This window comes from Meriones unguiculatus, chromosome 18 (genome assembly GCF_030254825.1).
Source record: "Meriones unguiculatus strain TT.TT164.6M chromosome 18, Bangor_MerUng_6.1, whole genome shotgun sequence".
Lineage (NCBI taxonomy): Eukaryota > Metazoa > Chordata > Mammalia > Rodentia > Muridae > Meriones > Meriones unguiculatus.
Window position 1 is genome coordinate 48,892,240 of NC_083365.1, and position 21,991 is coordinate 48,914,230.

Genomic DNA, 21,991 nt, shown 5'->3' on the forward strand with positions numbered 1-21,991 from the left:
ATTCCAGCACAAGCACTCATCATTCCAGTTCCTGACTGTGGATGCAATGCCTCAAACTCCTGCTGCCTTGACTTTCTAGCCATGAACTATCTTCTTAAATGATCATTTGAATTAGGTTAAGTTGCTTTTGTCAGAGTATTTCATCCCAGCAATAAGAAATATACTGAATTCAGAGTGCAATCAGTACCAAGAATCTGGTATGGGCTTAAAAAAATCATAGTAAAATAGAACACAATGTATAACATTTTCATGTTACAATGCTGTAAAACAATCTCCAGAACATTTTTATTTTGTACATATAAAATTCTGCACCAACCTTTACAACCATTACTTGACTTTCTGTTTCTGTTTAGCTAACTTACTGATGTAGAATCATAGAGTACCTGCATTGGCTTTTTAGTGTACACCTTGAAAGAGATACGTAAGTAGAGAACATGCATAAAAAACTATTTGCAGACATGGCATAAAATTGTCTGCTAAAAATAAAAAGATAGACCCAGAGATGGTAGCGCAGATCTTTGACCCCAGCACACAGGAGGCAGAGGCAGGTGGATCTCTGTGGAGGCTAACCTGGTCTACAGAGTGAGTTCCAGGACAACTAAGGCTACATGGGAAACCCTGCCTGGGGGGTGTTTGGGGTGGGGGACATAAAAACAAAACAAAACAAAAAAACCTGCAAGGTACTTAGGTCTGACTGAAAATCCAAACTCTAGAAGCTTTCTTTGCATGAGCACTCTTTCCCACCCCAGCTCATGCTATCCTAACTTGTGATCTACTGAAAGCCTGAGGGCAATGACTATGATTCTTAACTGTGAGATTCAATCACATTGCTCTGAAAGCACCAGTGTCACCTGGAGTTCAACAATGTGCTTCCACCCTAAAGAAAGAGAATGAGCACTTCTTTTTGGGTCTTGACTCCTCATCTCTTTGAAACACAGGCCTAATTTTGGCTATTGGCAGGGCAACTAGCAGTTCCCAGGTCTCTGAGGTCTGAGGTCAAACTAAGGCCCATTTTCATCACCACTTAGTAGCCCTACTTTCTTTGTTATACATGTCCTAAAGGAAACAATTACTTGCACTTGTACTAATGATGTAATTGGGGCAAGTAATTATGAAAGTAGAATATCCATTTTGAAAGAAATGAAGATCATTACCTTTCTTCCACCCACAAACATTATTTAAGACAAAAACAAATAAGCTCATAAGAACACATGCTACTGAAAGATTATTAGGAACAGCATCCTGAAAACCCACAGCATTTAAGGAAAATGGGGGAGGGGAGCCTCAAAAATCTCCAAATAAAAACACTTAGCAATCACTCCTACCAAGCAGTCTTCCTCAAAGACTACCTCTGATAGAAGATATGAAGGTGAATAAATGATTAAGAATTATCCTACTACCTTCCTCTCTTTACTTATACAGCATTTCCAGCCTGGCATCCCTTATATTTAGGTCCCAGGAAGGATACTGGCTTGGGGGCTGATAGAGCAAAACCGAAAAAGCCACCAACCTCTCATCATGCCTCAGCAGCACAAGGATGGACAAAGAGACAGGAGGCTTAAGAAAGAGAGCGAGAAAGGTGAAAGAAAGATAATGAATGTCTCACTGACTCACTGAATAGCTCTCACCAATCATTTGTCTTCAACTCTGGAGACTCCTGCAGCTTTTATTATTTGGGGCAAGCACAAGTGAGTGGAATAGGACCAGAGGGTCTTGGGCTTGTCAGCAGCGGGAGGCAAACAACCTTTATTGTTGCAAAGAGGATGCAGATTTCAAAAGCCTAAAATTTGCAATGAGGGGAAATGGAAATGTGCTGAACGTGGGTTTGACTGGCAGCTTTCCTCATCTGTCGATCACAGGGTAATAAACACAGGGAGATGGCAGAAATGAAGATAAATGCTTTCAGTAGCACCAGTCCCCACCCTCCCCTCCTCTTCCACCCCCACTCAGCACATGACAAGAGAATTAAAGCACGGAAAAGAAAAAAAAAAAAAGGCAGTTTCTTAACCAACTCTTTTGTTAAAACTTTCCTTACAGGCCACCTACACATGAATTACTGCTCTATGAGCCTACATTCTCATTAGGGGCCCAGCTTCTAGAGGTGAAAGCTCTTGTCAAGTGAGCACCTGTACATGTCAGGGTACAGCATACACAGCCAAGTCAGCCAGGGCCAGCATGTAAGAAACCAGTCAGAGAGGACAGACCCCAAACATCTAAGCTTTTCTAACCTGAGTCTCCAAGGATAACATGGTGTCACTTTATATTGTCCCATTACCCAGGGGCCGAAAAAGCTCAGCAACAGGCCCAACAAAGAGGTCTTGGAGCCTGGAAGTCAAAGATGCTGTCAGGTCAGAATGATGGATTCAGATACTACTCACCCTCGCTTAGCAGCTTCATATGGGGATGAACAAAACCTTTTTGTTTGTCCCTGCCCCCCAAATTGTTTATTTTTAATTGATTATTTCATTCAGACATTCCTCTGTTGGCTTCTGCTCTGGAAGTGGCTAGGTCCCCACCTCAATATCAGATCTGAGTGAACATGGGCCCCAAACCAGGACTTTTGGAACAGCAAAACAATAAATGACAAACTCAGCCTCTCCTTTCTCTTAGAAGAGACTGGGAGTCACAGGGTACAACCCCTGGAACCTGGACTGCAAACACAGACACTTGGCTGTCAGGAGCGAGGCAGCAGCTCCCTGCACTCCAGCCCTAGTACCTGACCATCAGCCTCTTGCCATAGGAATGGACCCACTCTTGAAGGACTTCTGGTATCTACTTACTTAATTTCCCGAAGAGGTGTAAAGTCTATCAAAAGGGATACAATGGATCCGAATAAATCAGATTTCTCACAATAAGCTTTCCTGAGTAACAGCTTTTGGTTGCCAAGAAGTCTCAGCACATTATTTTAAAGTGGCATAATCCAGGGCAGTCACAGAGTCCATCCAGCAGTAGCCTAACGTTCAAGGACAGGTTTATGGAGGACACAGGTGCACACAGCCCCTTTTCTTCAGTGTATATGGCAAGCACCCAGAAACCCTGAAAATTATAATGCTCAAAGGGAAAGAACTTCCACAGAGGTGACCGAAAGGCATTGTGCAGAAAGTCCCATGGCAAGCTGCAGCCAGGGCCTGTGGCCTTCTGGAACTTGACCCCTGCTCTTAGGCTGCAAGAGGCCTTAAAGTTGCCTGCTTCTTCCACTTTGTCCACTGGCTTTGGCTTTGCCACCATCTCCTCCTCGACATCAAAATAGAGGTCCCAGTATTTCTGCATGCACTCCTGCATGGCTCAAAACTGGTCTATAAAGTCTGATCCCTTCATTTCCTCTGCTGTAGTGGAAGCAGGAAAAGGCAGACTTGAACTGCTCGCCACAGGGGCTGCTGGCCATTCCCCCAAGACATGGGCAATTCCAGTTATTATCTCCATTGGGCAGAATCAACCTTTGCTCCTCATAGGGATCATTGGGGTCATCAGCCACCAGCTCTGCACCGCTAGGAGTTTCGTGGTCTTCTTTGGTCACAAATATGATCCGATCCTTCCTTTCCTGCCGTCAGTACGACATGGTGCTTCCCAATGCTCAAAGCTCTCAGAGGTAGGTGGTGTGGCCATAGCCAATACACCTTCATGCTGTAAACTCCCTCTTCCTCTCCCCTGGCCTGACAGGCAGCAATGAGGCCCACATGGACCAGGCCCTCCAGGCCAGCCTGCCATGGGCCTGCCTCCGCATCTCCAAGGCACCAGTGCATTGAGAATAGCCCTGGCTATCCTGAAACTGGCTTTGTAGACCAAGCTAGTCTCAAATTCACAGAGAACCGCCTGCCTGTGCCTCCCAGGTACTGGGATTCAAGGTGTATGACATGTCCAGCTAGGAAAACTTTTAATAGGCCATGAACTCACAAGTGTTCCACAGCTTGGTCCAAAAGGAATATCATTCTGGGCCATGTGATACTGAGACCAATGTGACCCCACTGGCATGGTGGTTTGAAAGAATGGCCCCATAGGATTGTATATTTAAATTCTTAGTCATTAGGAAATGTAATTCTGACAAAATTAGAAGGATTAGGTGGCATGGCCTTGTTGAAAGGGGTACCACCTTGTTGGAATTAGAGGAAAAGCATCACTTTCAGATTTTAAAGGCCCAGGCCAGGCCCAGTCTCTGTCCCCCCCTGCCTGTTGCCTGTAGATCAGGATGTAGCTCTCAGCTACTGCTCCAGCAACATTCATTCCACCATGCCCACCATGTTCCCCACCAGGATGATAATGGTCTAAGACTTTAAAACTATACACAAGCCTTCAATTACATGCTTTCTTTTATAAGAGTTGCCTTGGTCATGATGTCTCTTCACAGCAATAGAACACTGACTAAGACAAAATGGCGCTTTTTGTTTGTTTGTTTGTTTATTTCTTTTAATATAAAACCAAAAGGCTGGCAACTTCTAATGCAAGAGAGGTAGCATGTGCTAAGATGATAGCCAGGATCAGAAATGCATGCTTGGGATTCCAGCACTATGGAAATGGAGGCAGGATGAGCAGGAAGGAGTTTAAGGTTAATCTCAGGCACATATTAAATTCTATGAGTGCATATTAAATTCTTCTTAAAACAAACAAACAAACAAACAAAAAACCTCAAAAAAACAAAGATTACTTCAAATTCTGCAAAAAACTACATATTAATTCTGCTGAGTAGGCCTGACAGAAATACTCGTGGTCAGAAACTTTATAGACATCCAAGACACTCTGCCTACTGCATCAGCCAGTATTTTCCTTCAGATCCCAGAGCAGAAAATTACATGCCACACTATTATTCTAAAGTGTAGGGATCCATGAGAAAATCTGGAGCATAAATGAGAACAAGGTGAGTGGATCAGTTTTGCCACAGGCTGCTCACACTTGAACCAGAACCACATATATATTTTGGATTTTGAGAGAACAGTACTTCATTTGAAATAGTTTCTAATTACAACCCACTGTTCAGTAGTCCTCAATACCAGGCACAATGGAAAAGCTTAGCAAGCCATTTCGTGATACAGCCAAAAAAAGGCCCCCTCAAAATCAACAGGCTCCATCAGCCTCTCTCTCCAGTCTTAAAACCCAAATAATGCTGAGCATAGACCTGTAAACCCAACATTTGGGTGGTAGGGCAGGGGGATTATTATCAGTCTGAGGCCAGGCTGGCATACATATTGAGTACCAGGCCAGCCAGGGATATACAAGAACTGTTCTCAGTAAACCCAAAAGGGGTCTAAGAAGATGGTTTGGTGAATAAAGTGCCTGCTGCACTCATGTAAAAGCTACTGCTGTAGTAGGTAAAAAGTGTTGGACTACAGAAGATTTATTATCAGCCTCAGCATTATCAAGGTGGTATTATCTAATCCGCTATCACAAATAAGACACAAACACCCTTTAGATTTATAACTGCCTTATTTACCTTGGGCCGGGCGGATATTTTACTTACCTGCCTCACCTACAATATCCTCACCATCCATCTCCCAGCCTCCATCTAATGCCATACACCTTAATCCTCCTCAACTGGACTACCTTTCATCCAAAATCCCCATGGTACTTGGTTGTAGTCTTCATCTGGGCCTTTTCACGACATTATTGGAGTCCTTTCTCTTGGCCCACGTGATTTTTTTTCTCCACACTACGCCATCATGGCTCCTCCTTCCTCCTCTGTTCCCTTCCATCTGTCTCCTGTGATTCTGTCCTCTCCAAACCTGGGAACCTTAGCCACGCCTACCCCATTCTGCCCTGCCCAGGTATAGGACATTTAATTAGCCAATCATGTACGTCTACACAACACAGATAGCTGTACCCAGATCTTGAGGGCTAGTAACATGCATCAGACCAACCTCCAACAAGCTACACATGTCAGCACATGCCTATCACCACAGTGCAGACAGGCAGATCCCAGGTGATCAAAGGCCCGCCTGCCAGTCTAGAGGAAATGATAACCTCCATGCTCAGTGAAAGGTCCTGGAATCGTCGTTAACAGTTCTTGAAAAATAAAATTTGTGGCTGACTTCTAGTTACACACACACAAAACAAATCCCCAAAAGCTAAGACTCAAGAAAAAAAAACCAAAAGCAAACTAAGACAAAAGAATATAAAATAAAACAAAAACAAAGTAACTCAACAAAAACAAGAAACAAACAAAATAACAACAACAAACCCCCACGTCTTTCCAGAAGTGTCCTGAATCCTATCGGTTATTTTCACTTCTGTTGGGTTTCCTGACTATCACCAATCATATAGCTGGAGATCAAGTGATTCTTTGTTCAGTCAGTCATCAATTTTTCAGTTGTCATTGTATCACTGCTTCTTATTGAAATGGAGAACTACTTGAGAAAAGGGGTCAATTTCTCCTCTAGTTTTAAATATCACATAGCTGCGTGTGGTGGTGTACTTTTAGCCTCAAATGACTAACGCATATTCCACTGATATAATGAGTTGAAGGACTAGAGAAAAATGCTTTACTCCTAGGATCAGAAAGAAACTCAATCTCTGTAAGGAAAATCAGAATGTTACCCTGGGATGCCCTCATGTGTTTAAGAAATTAAAGGGCTCGTGTTATCTAGGGTGAAGGATGACCTTGAACTACTAATGATCCAGCCACCATCTGCCAAGTGCTAGGATGATAGGCATTATAGGCTGTGCTATTATGCTTAGCTTTACATAAATATAATAAATAATAACTTTATTTTTGAGACAGGGTTTCTCTGTGTAGCCTTGGCTGTCCTGGACTCAATTTGTAGACCAGGATGACCTCAATCTCACAGTGATCTGCCTGCCTCTGACTCCCTTAGTGCTGAGATTAAAGGCATGTGCCACCACTCCCAGCTTTACATAAATATATCTTAAAGAAAACAGCAGTTGTAATGTGTCCTTCAGATTTTTGTCTCCTTGCCAGTGCTGACAGGATGGCCTCACAAAACTATGAGCAAGTACTGCCTGCAAAGAAACTGAGTGCAGCAGTGGTGGCCAGGGACAAAAGGCTATTCAACAGGAGCTGTTGGCCTTCATGATGTCTGGTGACAAAGACTTTTCTGCTTTCCCTGAGTCAGACAATCTTTTCAAATAGGTAAAGACCATCAGTGGAACAGCTGTATGACATCATTATAAGTTAATGAGGTGGAGAGGCATATATCTTTGATCCCAGAACTTGGGAGGCAGAGACACAAGGATATCTGTAAGTTGGAGACCAGACTGTTCTACATATCAAGTTCCAGGCCAGCTACAGCTACATCATGAGACTCGGTCTCAAAACAAAATAAAAAACTGGAGCTTGAGAGATGGATCAGTGAATAAGAGTAATGTTGGCCCTTCCAGGTTTGGTTCCCAGTAAAACATGGTGGCTGTAACTCCAACCATCCTAAACTCCAATTCTAAGGGATATGACATACTTTTCTGGCTTCTTGGGGCACCAGGAAGCATGTAGGACACATACATACATGCAGAAAAAAAATGTCCACACATAAATCTGCCTGGGCATCTTCAAAAACAAGTGATCCACCTATATGACTTTCTGTTCTCCATCCTGTTAGAAGAACCCAACATTGACAACTGTTTGAACACAAGCTGCCAAGCTCTGGAAAAGTCCCACAGCTTTCAGAAAGTACTTGCTGGGGCAGAAGAGATGGCTCAAAAGTTAAGAGCACTGTCTGCTCTTCCAGCGGTCCTGAGTTCAATTCCCAGCCAACCACATGGTGGCTCACAACCATCTATATGTGATGCCCTCTTCTGGAATGCAGTTATACATGCAGATAGAGCATTCATTAAATAAATAAATAAATAAATAGATAGATAGATAGATAGATAGATAGATAGATAAACAAACAAACAAACAAACAAACAAATAAATAAATATTTAAGGAAAGGTTAAAAAGTACTTGCAGAAAGCCTGCTAAAAAAAGGTAGGGAAGGGAGCACTAGATAGCTCAGTGAGATTTGTGGCCAAGCCTGATAACCCTGAGTTCAATCCCCGGGACACATTTGGTGGAGATAATCAGTTCCCACGAGTTGTCCTCTGACCTCCACACATTCTTTATGGCCTGTGTATGTATCTTCCCTCCACACTAAAAAGAAACAAATGTAGTTAGAACCAGAGGAAGAGGAGGGGAAGTAGCAGCAGCTGCCCTTGCTGAGCTCTAGGCAAACCCACCAGGCTGTCCAGCTCCTCCTTAGGCCACTTTTACAGCATTTCCTTAAATTCGTCCTTTCCTTGCTGTCTGTAAGGGACCCTGTTCCTTGAGCAGTAGTATTTGTGTTTTGTTTCTATTTTTTAAATTAAATCCATGTACTGCATAGTACATTAATATACTTGGGTAGTCTTTTGCAGTTAAAAAAAAAATCTATCCAAAAAACAAACAAAACCCACAGAAAATGCTACCTTATTAACATTTTAAGTTATAAATGATGAATTGCAACCATTCAAATAAATGATAGGAGTTGCCTTTTTGTGAAGTGAGAAAACTAATTAAGGGAGTCCAATGAACTTCAAGTTTATCTGAAATTTATTTAGTTATTTACTTATTTAACTTGTCAAATAGAAAAAGTATGGTGGTACAACGTATAATCTTAGAGAGAGCAGATCAATTCTAGGCTAGCCTAGGCTACACAGCAGGAGCCTGAAAGGGGGAGGAGAACATTAAGGTTAAAAAAACATATATGTATTTTCTATTTGGGGTTTTGTTTGTTTGTTTGATAGATTTTTTTCAAACTACAAAAGACAACCCAAATTTATTAATTTAATATATAGTACATGGATTTAATTTAAAAGAACAGAAATGAAACAAAAATACTACAGCTCAAGGAACAGGGTCCTTTACAGACATCAAAGAAAGAACAAATTTAAGGAAATGCTATAAAGAAAGTCTCAACTTGTTGAGGTAAGTAGGACAAATTGCTAATAAGTGGTGCTCAAATGTTTGTTCAGTAAGTTTGCACAGGTACTTTTTTTTGTTTGTTTGTTGTTTGGCAGCAGTGGAAATTAAACCCTGAGCCTTTGAGCAAATTTCTTACATTTTAAGAATTTCTCACAAAAGAAAGAAGCAATAAGCAACTGGGAACAAAGTGAAGAACCTTTACAGTCTGTGGGGGTGGTAGTAATCAGCTAGAGTGAAGTATTTTGGGATATGGAGTCTCACTAAATTCCCAAGCAGGCAGAAAGGCTACATTCTATTTACTTTGAATTCCTCACAAAAAGATTGCATGCACTGAAACACATCTTTAGTCTCGAGGTATCACGATTATGCCACGTGAAGCTTGAACTACTGTCTTGGTACGCTGTGAATGGCACGCTGTCACACGAGCTTTGTATGACACAAAACCGGGGGATATATGGCCATGGGATTCACATTTTAAACTAGAAACTGTCTGATCGACCAGATCATGCAATAGACATGCCAGGTCAGATGTTCTCCTGACATCTTACCTTGAAGACAAGAAAGGCTTATTTTAAATGTCACATTAGATAAATGTTGAAGAAAGGCTGGTGGCAAGTTTCTAGCTTTCAAAAGAGACATTTCACAAAAGAAGGCAAAAGGAAAAGATGTATTTTTGGTGCCTTTTTTCCTACTAGGGCTGTTTATGAGTGACACTCAGAAAACATGACTGGCTATAAAGTCAGGGATCCCTGTAGATCATGGTGGGATGGCATTTGCCTTTCCAAGGCCACATATGTTAGTAGTCACACACATACACACAAAAGCTGGAAATATGCAGACTTCTCTTAAAGTAAATGGAACACCATAAAGAAATCTTATAATTAATTCTAAATTACAGGCCCCTCCTCCAAAAAACTACCTTTTTCTTGGTACTACCTATTTCTATCTATTTCTTTGTACTCTCCTTACTCTTTCAACGTCAAATGGGTTATTAATATTTATTTATTATACTATGTCATTTAAAGACAGGGTCTTCACTATGTAGCCCTGGATGGTCTGGAAGTTGCTACACAGACCAAGTCAGCCACTTGGAATAATCCTCCTGCCTAAGCCTCCCCCGGCCTTATGTGCTGGGTTTATAGGTGTGCCACTGTATCCAACTGCAAGATTGATCTATTTTGTTATTTTTTAGATGTATTTACTTAATTTTATGTGTATGACTGTTTCACCTGTGTATCCGTATGCACACCACATGAGGCCTAGTATCCACAGATGTCAAAAAAGGGTTTTGGATTCCCTAGTTGTGCACTACAATGTAGGCGTAGGGAACTTAATCTGGGTTCTCTGAATGAGGAACAAGAACTGCTGAGCCATCTCTACAGCCCAAAGATTTTTGTTGTTGTTTTGTTTTGTTTTTGTTTTTTGAGACAGGGTTTCTCTGTGTCCAGGCTGACCTGGACTCACTTTGTAGACCAGGCAGGCCCCAAACTCGCCATGATCCACCTGCCTTTACTTCCCTGAGTGCTGAAATTAAAGTTGTGTGCCACCACACCCAGCTAAGATTGGTTATTTTTAAAAGGAGAATTTTGACAGTATCAACTCATTTACTCAAAAAACTTTAAATGGCTCTGTATTGCCTAAGATGAGGCAGACTCCTTGTCTGCTATTCAGAGTCCTCAACAATCTCCCTGTAACCTGCCTTCCTGTCACTCACATTTAGTAAATATGGCTTAAGCATATCTCTACATTATATTTTGTTCACACTAATCCTACCATGGATTCTACCCTCTATCCCCTAGTAAATGCCTAGTAAAATTCCTTGTCCCTTAGCTCCTGTTTAAGGACTCTTTAGCTGCCTTTTCTAAGAAATCTTTTCTAGTATCACTACTCTGTCACTATCTTCTCTTTGGAAGCCTTACTTTATACTTTCAATACAGAATGGATTGTTTTTATTGATTCTTTACACAAGGAAGGAGGGAAGGAAGGAAGGAGGGAGGGAGGGAGGGAGGGAGGGAGGGAGAAAGGAGAAGGAAGGGAGGGAGGGAGGGAGGAAAGGAGGGAGGGAGGGAGGAGGGAAGGAGGGAGGGAGGGAGGGAGGAGGGAAGGAAGGAAGGAAGGAGGGAGGGAGGGAGGAGGGAAGGAGGGAGGGAGGGAGGGAGGAGGGAAGGAAGGAAGGAAGGAGGGAGGGAGGGAGGAGGGAAGGAGGGAGGGAGGGAGGAGGGAAGGAGGGAGAAAGGAGAAAAGGAAAGAAATAAAAATAAAGAAAGAAGGAAAAAAGAAGGAAAGAGAAGTTAAGCGTGATGATATATGCTTGTAATCCCACCTGAGGCAGGGATTGTCATAAATTCAAGGGTAGCCTAGACTGCCTTCCAACAAGTAAGACCTTATTGGAAAGGAGGGTGGGAGGGAAGAGAGAGAAAAGGGAAAAAATTGATAGTTTCATACAGGGGAAACATTTCAAGAATTAACTGCAGCCAAAACAAAGCTGGGGTGGGCAATTCCTGCTGCAAGTTGGTAAAATGTGAACGTTTCCTCCTATGGTCTGTGGAGGATCCATGCTGAGAGCAGGCCTTCTCTTTTGTTAGTCTTGGCAGTGGCTTTTTGCCTCAAGGCCAACAGGATTAGCACTGCCATTTCATGCTCTGAAAAGTCAGAAAGGGAAAGATGGGGAGCTTTTCATTCTAGGAAATGCCTAGTAGTCAGATAGTTCTGTTCCTGATAAGCAGGGATGCTGAGGTTAAAAAGCAAAATTTCCAACAATGGTTAATGAAAGGTTTGGAAACAATGTACAGAATTAGGCAATGGGATCAACTCCAAGAAGAGAAGAGCAGGTGCCAGAGCAAAATCGCAGCAGAGAATCAGTACTAGACGTTTTCATGCATTCAAAATTTTCTATGTATTTAAACGTTCTCAAGAGGCCCTATGAGCTCAGACTGGATGCACAATTAGGAATGCAGGGTTAGCCTCTTAGCACAAAATACTCACAAACAGGATCCTCTATGAAAGTAACAAGGAATTGGAAAGAAAAGCTTTACCATGAAGTTGAGCAGTTGCTATACTCTCTTCATTTCAACAATTAACTGTAAACGTTTTTTTTTTAAGAGATAAACTTAATTGTAATTTAACATCTAAGACATGAAGTTCCCAGATTTCAAGTGAGGTTTTGAGCTGTGGGTCTATAAACAAACTCCAGAAGGTCAAAATAAATCATTGCAGAAGCAAATATACTATTCACCTGTGTTTGTGATGATAGTTAACGAGGCAGTGATATCTTCGGGTCTTATAGACAAAGAACTATTTCTCCCGGGGCTAGTGTCCAGAGACATGTCTTTAATATACAAAGCAACCAATAGAGAACCCTCACCCCAGAGCAAGGTATGGATAACTAGCAACCACTCCTATACATACTTCAGAGTCCAAAATTATTGAAATTAATCTAATCCTAAACTTTACTTAGCCTACTGACTCTACCTCAGTCATTCCTTCCTTTGATAATCTATGTTTTCCTTTTATCTCCTTTTGGCCTCCTGGTATTTTTCCAGGTGTCTCTGTGTTTTGTCCTATGTGGCACCCTTCTTTTTTTCCCTTGGAACTCCCTCTTTTGGTAAACAAACTGTTTTTGTTTTTTTAGTGGGAAGAATCTCCTTACTTGTTGTCCTTACCATACTTGAATAAAAATAAAAATAAAAATATGGTGACTCACATACATATCCATATTCCCTCTAGCCCTTGTCATTAATGCCCAAGGTCCAAATTATGTCAACTAGGGCTCCCACTCAGGAGACAAACATACATCACAAATGTCTTCTCTACAAAGCCAAGTGGTTATTCAGAGAGTGCAAGGGGAAACAGTGGAAGACTATGGAGGTCATAGGGTGGATTGCTTGCTGACACCTCATTCTCCTGGCGGGATAAACGAAGAACACCCCTAGTTCTCTATAGTAGTGATGGTATAGTAGTATTTCTCTGAAATAATAAATATTTCTGAAACGCATACTTCTAATTTTATTTAAATATCCACTTTGCAAGACTTTGCACATGTTATGTTATGCACTTTGCACATGTTATGTTCTATAAAAACAACTGGTACACTGAGCCAACCACTAAAGTATTATCAGCAAAGAGATGAAGCCTTGGCCTTCAACCTTACTATGGCTGACAAAGATAGAGATTTGGAATCTAAACCAAAGGACAAAGTCTTGAAACATGCCCAGAATAAAGAATTAGTGATCACAAAACAAAGCTTTTTTTTTTTTGACAGCTGAGTGAGAACTGAATATTAAACAGATATTCATCAAACACAGATCTGTGGAAGATGTCTATAAAATGGTAATAAGATGTGTTCCTTGCTTGTTGGAGATGAAAACCCAGTTAGGGAGATAAGACTTCCATTAAAAACATTATACACAAGAAAGGAAACATGAGTGTTTAAATGAAGAGACAGACAACCAGAGCCACAGATGTTTTGAATGGAGTCTTATGAGCACAGAGGGCTTATAAGAAAGACAAAGAAAATGTAGTGAGAAAGAAAGAGCACTGGGGCTTAGAAAGAAAGGGATGGCTTAGTAAAGAAAGTGGCTAGGATGTAGCTCAATGGTCCCTGTAACTGCACTAACTAGAGACACCCCCTTGTTTTCTAGTGGTAATATGAGCCATGGATGTTAACACTAACTCTTGCTGCTACATAGCCACAGACTCAAAACAGTGATGCCCTCAGTGGCAGCTTGGGCTGGGACCTCAGCATGGCCTGAGGGGATGTCTCTGGTTAGTGCAGTTACAGGAACCACGTGGATATCCGGGGGCTGTGCATAACTGGCTTCGCAGCTCACTGTATGCATCACTCTGGAGCGCTGGCCCCATCTCTCTCACTGCTGGGCCCAGTGCCTCACCCAGGCAGCACAGTGGAGCTGGTCCTGGCGGCAGCAGTGGCAGTAGTGGTGGCAGCAGCGTGCGCCTGTGGGTATGTATGTGCATGTGCCGGCCCCAAGGGCATGAGTGTGGGAGAGCTGATCCTGTCACTTGTCTGCCATGGGTGACACAGGTGTAGAGGTGATGTCTCTCCTGCCCTTTGCCACCACTGGCAGTCAGGAAATTCAGGAGAGCTAGGCCTACCCCTCACCAGCTGCAGCCCTTAGGAGAGCAGCCCTGCACCTTGCCTGGACAGCATAACAGAGCTGACCCTAGTGGTGGGAATTAAGGATCACAGGTGAGCTAGCCAGGAAGGCAAGAGCACCAGGGAGCTGACTCCGCCACTTGTCTGCTGTGAGATGGCATCAACATGGGGGAGATGCCCTTTGCCCCCTTGTCCCTCACCATCTGAGGTAGTCAGGAGAGCTGACCCTGGGTTCATGAGAATGGCTGAGCTGGCCCTGCCCCTCACTGTCTGCAGCACTTAAGAGAGCAGGCCTTGAATGTCACCTGAGCAGCACAGTAGAGCTGGCCCTAGTAGAGAGGGTGCTGGTGAACCAGCCCTGAAAGAGAGTACTGGAGAGTGCTGGCCTCACAACTTCTATGACATGATGTGGCATGGGTATGTGGGTAATGCCCCTTGCTCCTCACCATCTGTGGCATTCAGGAGAACTGGCCCTGAGGTCATGGGAGCGGTAGCTGGCCCTGTCCCTCACCCAATGCAAAACTCGGGAGAGTGTGCTCTGCACTTCACCTGGGCAGCACAGTAGAGCTGGCTCTGGTGGAGGGCACACTGTTAAACCAGACTCGAAGATGAGAGCCACCATTTGTCTGGCATGAGTTGGCATGAGTGCAGAAGTGATGCCCTTCTCCCCCCCCAACATACCCCCATAGCTGGAAGAGCTAACCCTGAAGTCATGGGAACAGGAGAGCTAGCCCTGCCCCCTCACTGGCTGTAGCAGCTGGGAGAGCATGCCCTGCACTTTGCCTGGGCAAAATAGTGGAGCTGGCCTTGATGGTGAAGGTATGGGTAAGCCAGCCCCACCCAGGCTGTACCACTTGGGAGAGTGGGGCCCCCGAACCCTCACTGGACAGCACAAAGGAACTGGCCCTAGAGGTGCAGGTGTGGGCGAGCTGGTCCTGAGGCCATGAGAGAAGGAGAACTACTGACCCTACCTTCTGCCCATGGGGGAACTGGGTAGACTAGCCAGGGCAGTACTGGAAAGCTTGCTCTGGTGGTGCAGATAACGGAGAGCCAGTGGACTAACCAGCTCAGCTACCACCCAGGCCCAGATCCGGGGCTTTGAACTGGCTCATCCCAAAATCTGTATCATCTAAGAATGGTTGGAATTCGTGAAAGGGCCACTCCTGCTATGACTCACTGCAATGAACATTTGCAACTGAAGATGTATGGACAGAGGGATATAGTGTGGGACACACTGTGACATACTACAGTTTTCTAAGATACGATGTTTTCTATACTTTGTTTTTGTTGTAGTTTGTCTGAATGTTTTATTTTGGGAGGGCAGATTATAAGGGCCAAAGGCAGACATGAGGGGATAGGGAGATACGGGAGACTGAGGGGCATAAATCAATAAAGTTTTTTAAAAAACCTAACAGTTTTAGTAATCTGGTTTCTCTAGGGTTGTTCATACCTTTTACTTTCTTGCCTATGATATTAACATGGCTGTACAGTGTTGAGTCTTTGGGGAAGAATTTTCCTTCCCTAATAAATTGATTAATTCAACCGAAAAAAGAGGTGGAGTACAGCCAAGGAACACCTGACATCAACATCTGGTTTCCGCATGTACTTGTATGAATGTATACACACACACACACACACACACACACACACACACACACCCTCCACCCCCACCCACTCACACAGAGAACACAAATGGGCCTGGGTAATCAGGTCTATAATCTTTCAGAAGGTTGAGGCAGGAGGATCACAAGTTCAAGGGCCTGCCAAGGTTAGAGAATAAGTTCAGACCAGCCTGGGAAACTTGGTGAGTTCTTGTCTCCAAAAAACAAACAAAAAACAAAACCTTTTAAAAGGGTTGCAGTTTTTGTTGTTGTTTTTTTCATCTTGACAAAAAGACTGGCCTGCAGGCAAACCTGGGGACATTTAAAAACAGTATTTTTGTCTTATCTGTACGGGTATTTTGCCCACATGTGTATTTCTAAACCATGTGCCTGAAGAGACCAGAAGAGGGCGTTGGATCCTCTGGAACTGGAGTTCCAACAGTTGCTAGGCGCCACGTGGGTGCTGGGAATGTAGCATAGGTCCTCGGGAAGAGCTTGCAATGCTCTTCACCAATGAGCCATCTTTCCAGCGCTGACACCCCCACACTTTTATTTTCCTGTGGGTCATTTTCTTGAATGACTATTGATGTGGGAGGCCCAACTCACTTGTGGGCCCTGCTATCTCTGGGCAAGTGGTCCTGCTTGGTTGTAGAAGAAAGCAGGCTAAACAAGTCAAGAGGAGCAAGCCTGTAAGCAACATTCCTCCACGGCCTCGGCTTTAGTCCCTGCCTCCAGGTTCTTACCTTGAGTTCCTGGCCTGACTGCCTTCAATGATGGTGTGTGATAGAGAAGCATAGGCTGCTTTTGGTCATGGTGTTTTAGCACAGCGATAGAAACTCTTAAAGCAGTGGGAATATAGCTCAGTGGTGAAGTAACTGCTGCGTATGTGAGAGGCCCTGTGTAGTGGAAATTTTAAGATATGTAATATGTTTTTGTGATAATCCCAAGTGTGGGATGCCAGAATCCACAGCTGATAACAGCCTCTTGACAAGATGATCTTTTTCAGCTGGTAACAGCCTCGTGAGAGTGCAAGTGATCCTTGTCAGCTGGAAAGTGCCTCGTGCAGAGACGGTGATTTATGCCAGCTGAAAAGCATCCTGGTTTGGACTCTGAGAAGGTATAAATAGGAGCCCAGGGAAAGAGTGCACTCCCAGATGCTCCTAGAGAGAAACGCTTTGAAGAACACTTCAAGGAGGTTGCTGCTGCCCCTGCTGCTGCTGCCACTGCCTGTCCTTGTTGCTGCTTTTGCTATTGCTGTATTGCTGTTTGCTGGACTGTTGGAATCCTGACAACGAAGAGTGGAAATTGCCTCCAAGGAACTACGTCTAAAGAGGTCTACATCTCCTGTCCCTTCTTTCTCTCCTACCTAGCTAGGGGTGGTAGGGTTAGAAGGGAGCATTCAGAGAGGCTTAAGGTACCACAAATAAAGTAGGTTTTAAAAATCAAAGCCTATAGTCCTACAGCCTATAGCTCAATGTTCAAGATCACCCCAACCCAAACAGTATTACAAAAACAATCCAGGGGCCAGAAGTATTGAATCCTAGCACTCTGGAGGCTAAGGCAGGAGGTTCAAGAGCTACAGGTTAGCCTGGGATACAAAGTGAGATCTTGTCTCAAAAAGAAAAAAACAAAACAAACAAACAAACATAAAGAAAACAAGGCTAAAAAGACCTAAACTGATCATATGTGTAACAGGAAATGGAAATCCTTTGAGGTTTTATTAAGTAAAAGAATTACACAGTGGACAATGTTTAGTTTTTGTTATTTAGAAACATGACTTCCCTATAGACTGGGCTGGCCTGGATCTCTCAGAGACCCCCTTCAGATTACAGGCATGCACTACCATACCTGGCTTAACTTTCTTTTTTTTTCTTCCAGAGCCCAACCAACCTTGCCCTAAGTCAAAACACCACAAACACATAACTTTAAAAAGTATTCTAAGATCAGTAAAATCAAATACTAGCTTAAAAGCCCCATGGTCCACTGATCCTCAATTTCTAATCCCTATACACAATTTATTTTCAAATCCTTTCAATTTTTAGGTTTTTAAGATAAGATCTTATATAGAGCAGCTTGATCTTGAGCCCCTGATCTGTCTACCTCCACTTCCCAGGTATGCTGAGATTACAGCTGTACTGCTACCACACCTTACTCTGTAGCCCAGGCTGGCACCAAACCTGTGTCAATACTTCCGGCTCTCCTCAAAGTTATTCATGCCCCAAGGGAGTCTAACACTGTTCAGATGCTCCTCAACAACTCCTTTATTAAACTCACCTGAAGCTGTCTCTTAATATCAAGAAGTCCCTGTCACTTGGCACTCCAGCTTGCTTGTCTCAGTAGCTCAGGCACCACAAACAACCTGAATTAGAGTATGTAGGTAGTAGCTACTTTGATTCCTTCTGGCTTCAGAAAAATAGTTTTTCAAAGGAAGGCAGAGAACTTTTGCAGTTGTTCTTAATCTGGAAGGAATATGGAAGTAAGAATATACTCTCACCTGTCAAGTAGACAGAGATTAAATGACTCCCTTAGAGCCAGAATGAGGACAAACTGGCTGTCAACTTCTAGTTCATTTACCAAACACAAGAGCAGCAGTTCTAAATCCTTTTTTTTTTCTGTGCTCATGACATATAATTGGATACTATATTTCTTGGCAATTGATCAAACGAGAGGAAAATATATAAAACAATAATAAAGTCAGAAATAATAAAACCACAACCATCATTATGGTGAGACAAGGCCCCACAGTTGCTGTGTGGTGTCATCTGGCAGTGTGTTACTGAGCAGAACTGTTTTTCCTGTTCTGGCACTCACAGGCAAGCTTCTCTTATGCTCTAGTAAACACAAGCTTGCTCTGTGGGGCCTCTTATCATTTAAGCCTTCCAATTTTATATTCTACTCTAGGATATACTCTATGAATCCTTCAACTTCAAAGTCAATCTAATACTATATGTCTTAGTCAATGCTCCACTGCTGTGAAGAGACATCATGACCAAGGCAACTCTTACAAAAGAAACATTTAATTGGGGGCTTGCTTACAGTTTCAAAAATTTAGTCCATTATAATCATGGCGGGGAAACAAAGCAGGAGTATGGCAAGCACTCATGGTATTGTAGCAGCAGTTCAGAGCTATATCCTCATCCACAGGCAACAGGCAGAAAGAGACAGAGACTTGGCCTGGTATGGGCTTTTGAAACATCAGAGCCCACCACAGTGACATACTTCCTCCAACAAGGCCACACCTATTCCAAACAAGGCCACATCTCAAAATCCTCAAATATTACCAATCCCTTAGTGATGACTAAGCATTCAAATATATGAGCCTATGAGGATCATTCTTTTTCAAATCACCACACTGCAGTAAATTTTATAAAATTGCAGAGATCAAGTCTGGTGGCAGGCTGTGTGAAAATTTAATGATAAAACCCCCTTTTTGGCAGTACTGAAAGCAAGGCAAGCACTCTATCACTAAGCTTCAGTCACAGCCCTAGAAACTTATTATTGTGTACACTGACAAGATTAAGTGATATTAAAGGATATTAGATCCCTTAAAACTGGAGTTACAGAGAGTTGTGAGCAGCCCGTAGGTGCTATAGGAATTGAACCCAGTGTTCTGCCTGCATTTGTGCCTGTAGGCAAGAAGAGGACACCAGATGTCATTATATATGGTTGTATGGTTGCTGGGAATTGAACTTAGGACCTTTAGAAGAACAGCCAGTGCTCTAAACTTCTGAGCCATCTCTCCAGCCCCTCTTAACTTTTTTTTTTTTATGTGATGAGTAACATTGTGATAGGTTATACAAGATGTCACCTTGCCCTTAAGAAAGAAAAGCCCCCTCGACTCTGAGGATAACTTGTATTTAGTAGTTAATACTTCTTAATGCAACATCACGAGAGAATAAGCAATTGGTAGGCATACCAAGGGCACTCATTAAAGACCACGGCCTCCTGTCTCATGTCAGAATGACAGCCTCTGTGATAGCCAGGAAGGCACTGACCTCATCTCAGGAAACCAAAGCTGGAGTCTGTTTAAATCTGGTCTGGATGGTAGGAATTTCAAGTGTGATTAAGAGACAAGAGGAGCCAGGAGTGATGGTTTATGCATATAATTCCAGCACTTAAGAGGTCAGGCAAGAGGACTGTTGTGGTTCAAGGGCAAAATGGGCTACAGAATAAGGGCTTGTCTCAGGAAAAAAAAAAAAAAAAAGATCAGAAATTAAGAAGAGAGGAAAAAGGGAGAGAGAATGTGGCAAAAGGCAGGCAAGAATAAGAATAAAAAACAAACCAAACTAGAAAAGTAGTATGTTGAATTTCTCTGAAGGGATGAGTATACCATTGATATCTTTGAGTAAACCCTGTCATAAAAACAAAGTTGGGGACATTATGAGAGTGATATAAAGATCAGGGATAAGGTATCAGACAGATCCTGGACTTCTGAGTACAGAATAACAATAATAATTAAGCTCCTAAAAAGACAGAAAAACTAATTCCACCTGAAAATTTTCTTAAAATATACATAAAGGGCTGGAGAGATGACTGAGGACCTTCATTCAGTTCCCAGCACCCACATGAGACAGCTCACAACTGCTTTGTATTCTGGCACCCAAGAATCCAATGCCCACCTCTGGCCTATGTGGGTATTTTCATACTTAAGCATTCACACACACACACATTTAAACAAATATACACATCTGGATGTGATGCTTCATGCCTGCAGTCTCAGAAGGAACTGAGGAGGTACTGCCTGTAGCTATTCAGGAGGTCAAGGCAGGAAGATTATTTGAACAACAACTTGAATGTGACCCTAACTCATTTTTATTTGCATTACTTTTTTAAAAAGACTTATTTATTTATTTATTTATTTATTTATTTATTTATTTATGTGTGTAATGTTCTGCCTGCACATACACTTGCACGCCAGAAGAGGGTGCTAGATCTCACTATAGATGGTTGTTAGCCACCATGTGGTTGCTGGGAATTGAACTCAGAATCTCTGGAAGAGAAGCCAGGGCTCTTAACCTGTGAGCTCTCTCTCCAGCCCTATTTATATTACTTTTGTTGTTTGTTATTTTAGTTTTTCTGAAACAAAGTCTCATGAAGTCCAGGCTGGCTTTCTGTCTCTACCCTCCAAGTGCTGGTATGTGATACCAAATCTGGTTTTATTTTTAGATTTTGAGACAGGGTGACTCAAACTCTCATCATCTCATCATCTCAGCCTCCAAAGTGCTAGTATCACTTGGCAATGGTGGTATATATGAATTACTACATGTAGCTGGTTTTTGTTTTTATAAGGGGAGGAAACTGTAGATATGGCTCAGTAGCTAAGTGTACTTTCTGTCTTACAGAAGGCCTGGGTTTGGTTCCTACTAGCCAAAATGGCAGCTCACAACCATCTACAATTCCTGTTCCAATGGATCTGGCATCCTTTTCTGGCCTCCTGGGCACTGCATGCACTCAAAACATAGGAAGACAAAACACTTATACACATAAAAATATATAAATAAAAATTATTTTAAAAGTACCTATAGTAATTCAATTATGTTCTAATGTACTTATCACATGAACACTTTGCCACATGGTGGTGACACACACCTTTAATCCCAGGGGTCAGGAGGCAGAGGCAGGCGGATCTATGAGTTTGAGACCTGCCTGGTCTACAAAGCAAAGCAAGTTCCAGAACAGCCAGATCCACAGAGAGAAACACTGTTTTGATAAACCAAAACTAAAAGAAATAAAATTTCTTTTTTGTTTTCTTTAGTTCTCTTTGAGGTAGGCTTTCGTGTGGCCCAAGCTGACTTAAAACTTTCTATGTAGTTAAAGACAACCTTAAACTGTGGATCCTTCTGCCTCTATCTCTCAAGGAAGGCCTGGGATTATAGGTATATAACATCAATACAACTAGTACATGAGAAAAATATTTCCCAATGGCTTCAGAAGGAAGCAAACAAAGAATTGCTTGAAGGTACATATTGCTATGCACATCTGAAATAAAAATAGAGACCATGCTGTCTAATGCACAACAAGGATCCAGACTAGAAGTATTCACTGGTACTCACTCTAGAGAGTTATCTCAATTGCTGATCAGGCCCAAGGAGAGAACTACTGTACTCCTAGCCCGTATCGGCAAAAGCCCTAGGTTCAATTACAAGAAAGGGAGGAGCAAAGTGTCATGTAGAGAAATGAAAAGTTTAAAAATCAGCTTAAGAAACTCTGGAGAGATAGCTCAGCAGTTAAGAGCATTAACAGCTCTTCCAGAGGACATAGGCTCAAATCCTAGCACCCACATGGCAGCTCACAACTGTCTGGAACTCCAGTTCTAGGGGATCTGACACCCTCACACAGACATACATGCAGATACAAGCAGGCAAAACAAAACAAAAACCAAAAACCAAAAATCA

General features: G+C 42.6%; 1 protein-coding gene and 1 pseudogene across 3 annotated transcripts in view; both read right to left on the bottom strand.

Moving 5' to 3' along the window:
• The window catches only part of Ambra1 (autophagy and beclin 1 regulator 1), a 195,403-nt gene that overhangs the window by 58,153 nt on the left and 115,259 nt on the right, over window positions 1-21,991 (bottom strand). The gene's annotated exons all lie outside the window — the stretch shown is intronic.
• LOC110549878 (mitochondrial intermembrane space import and assembly protein 40-like) lies at window positions 2,175-3,559 on the bottom strand (annotated as a pseudogene).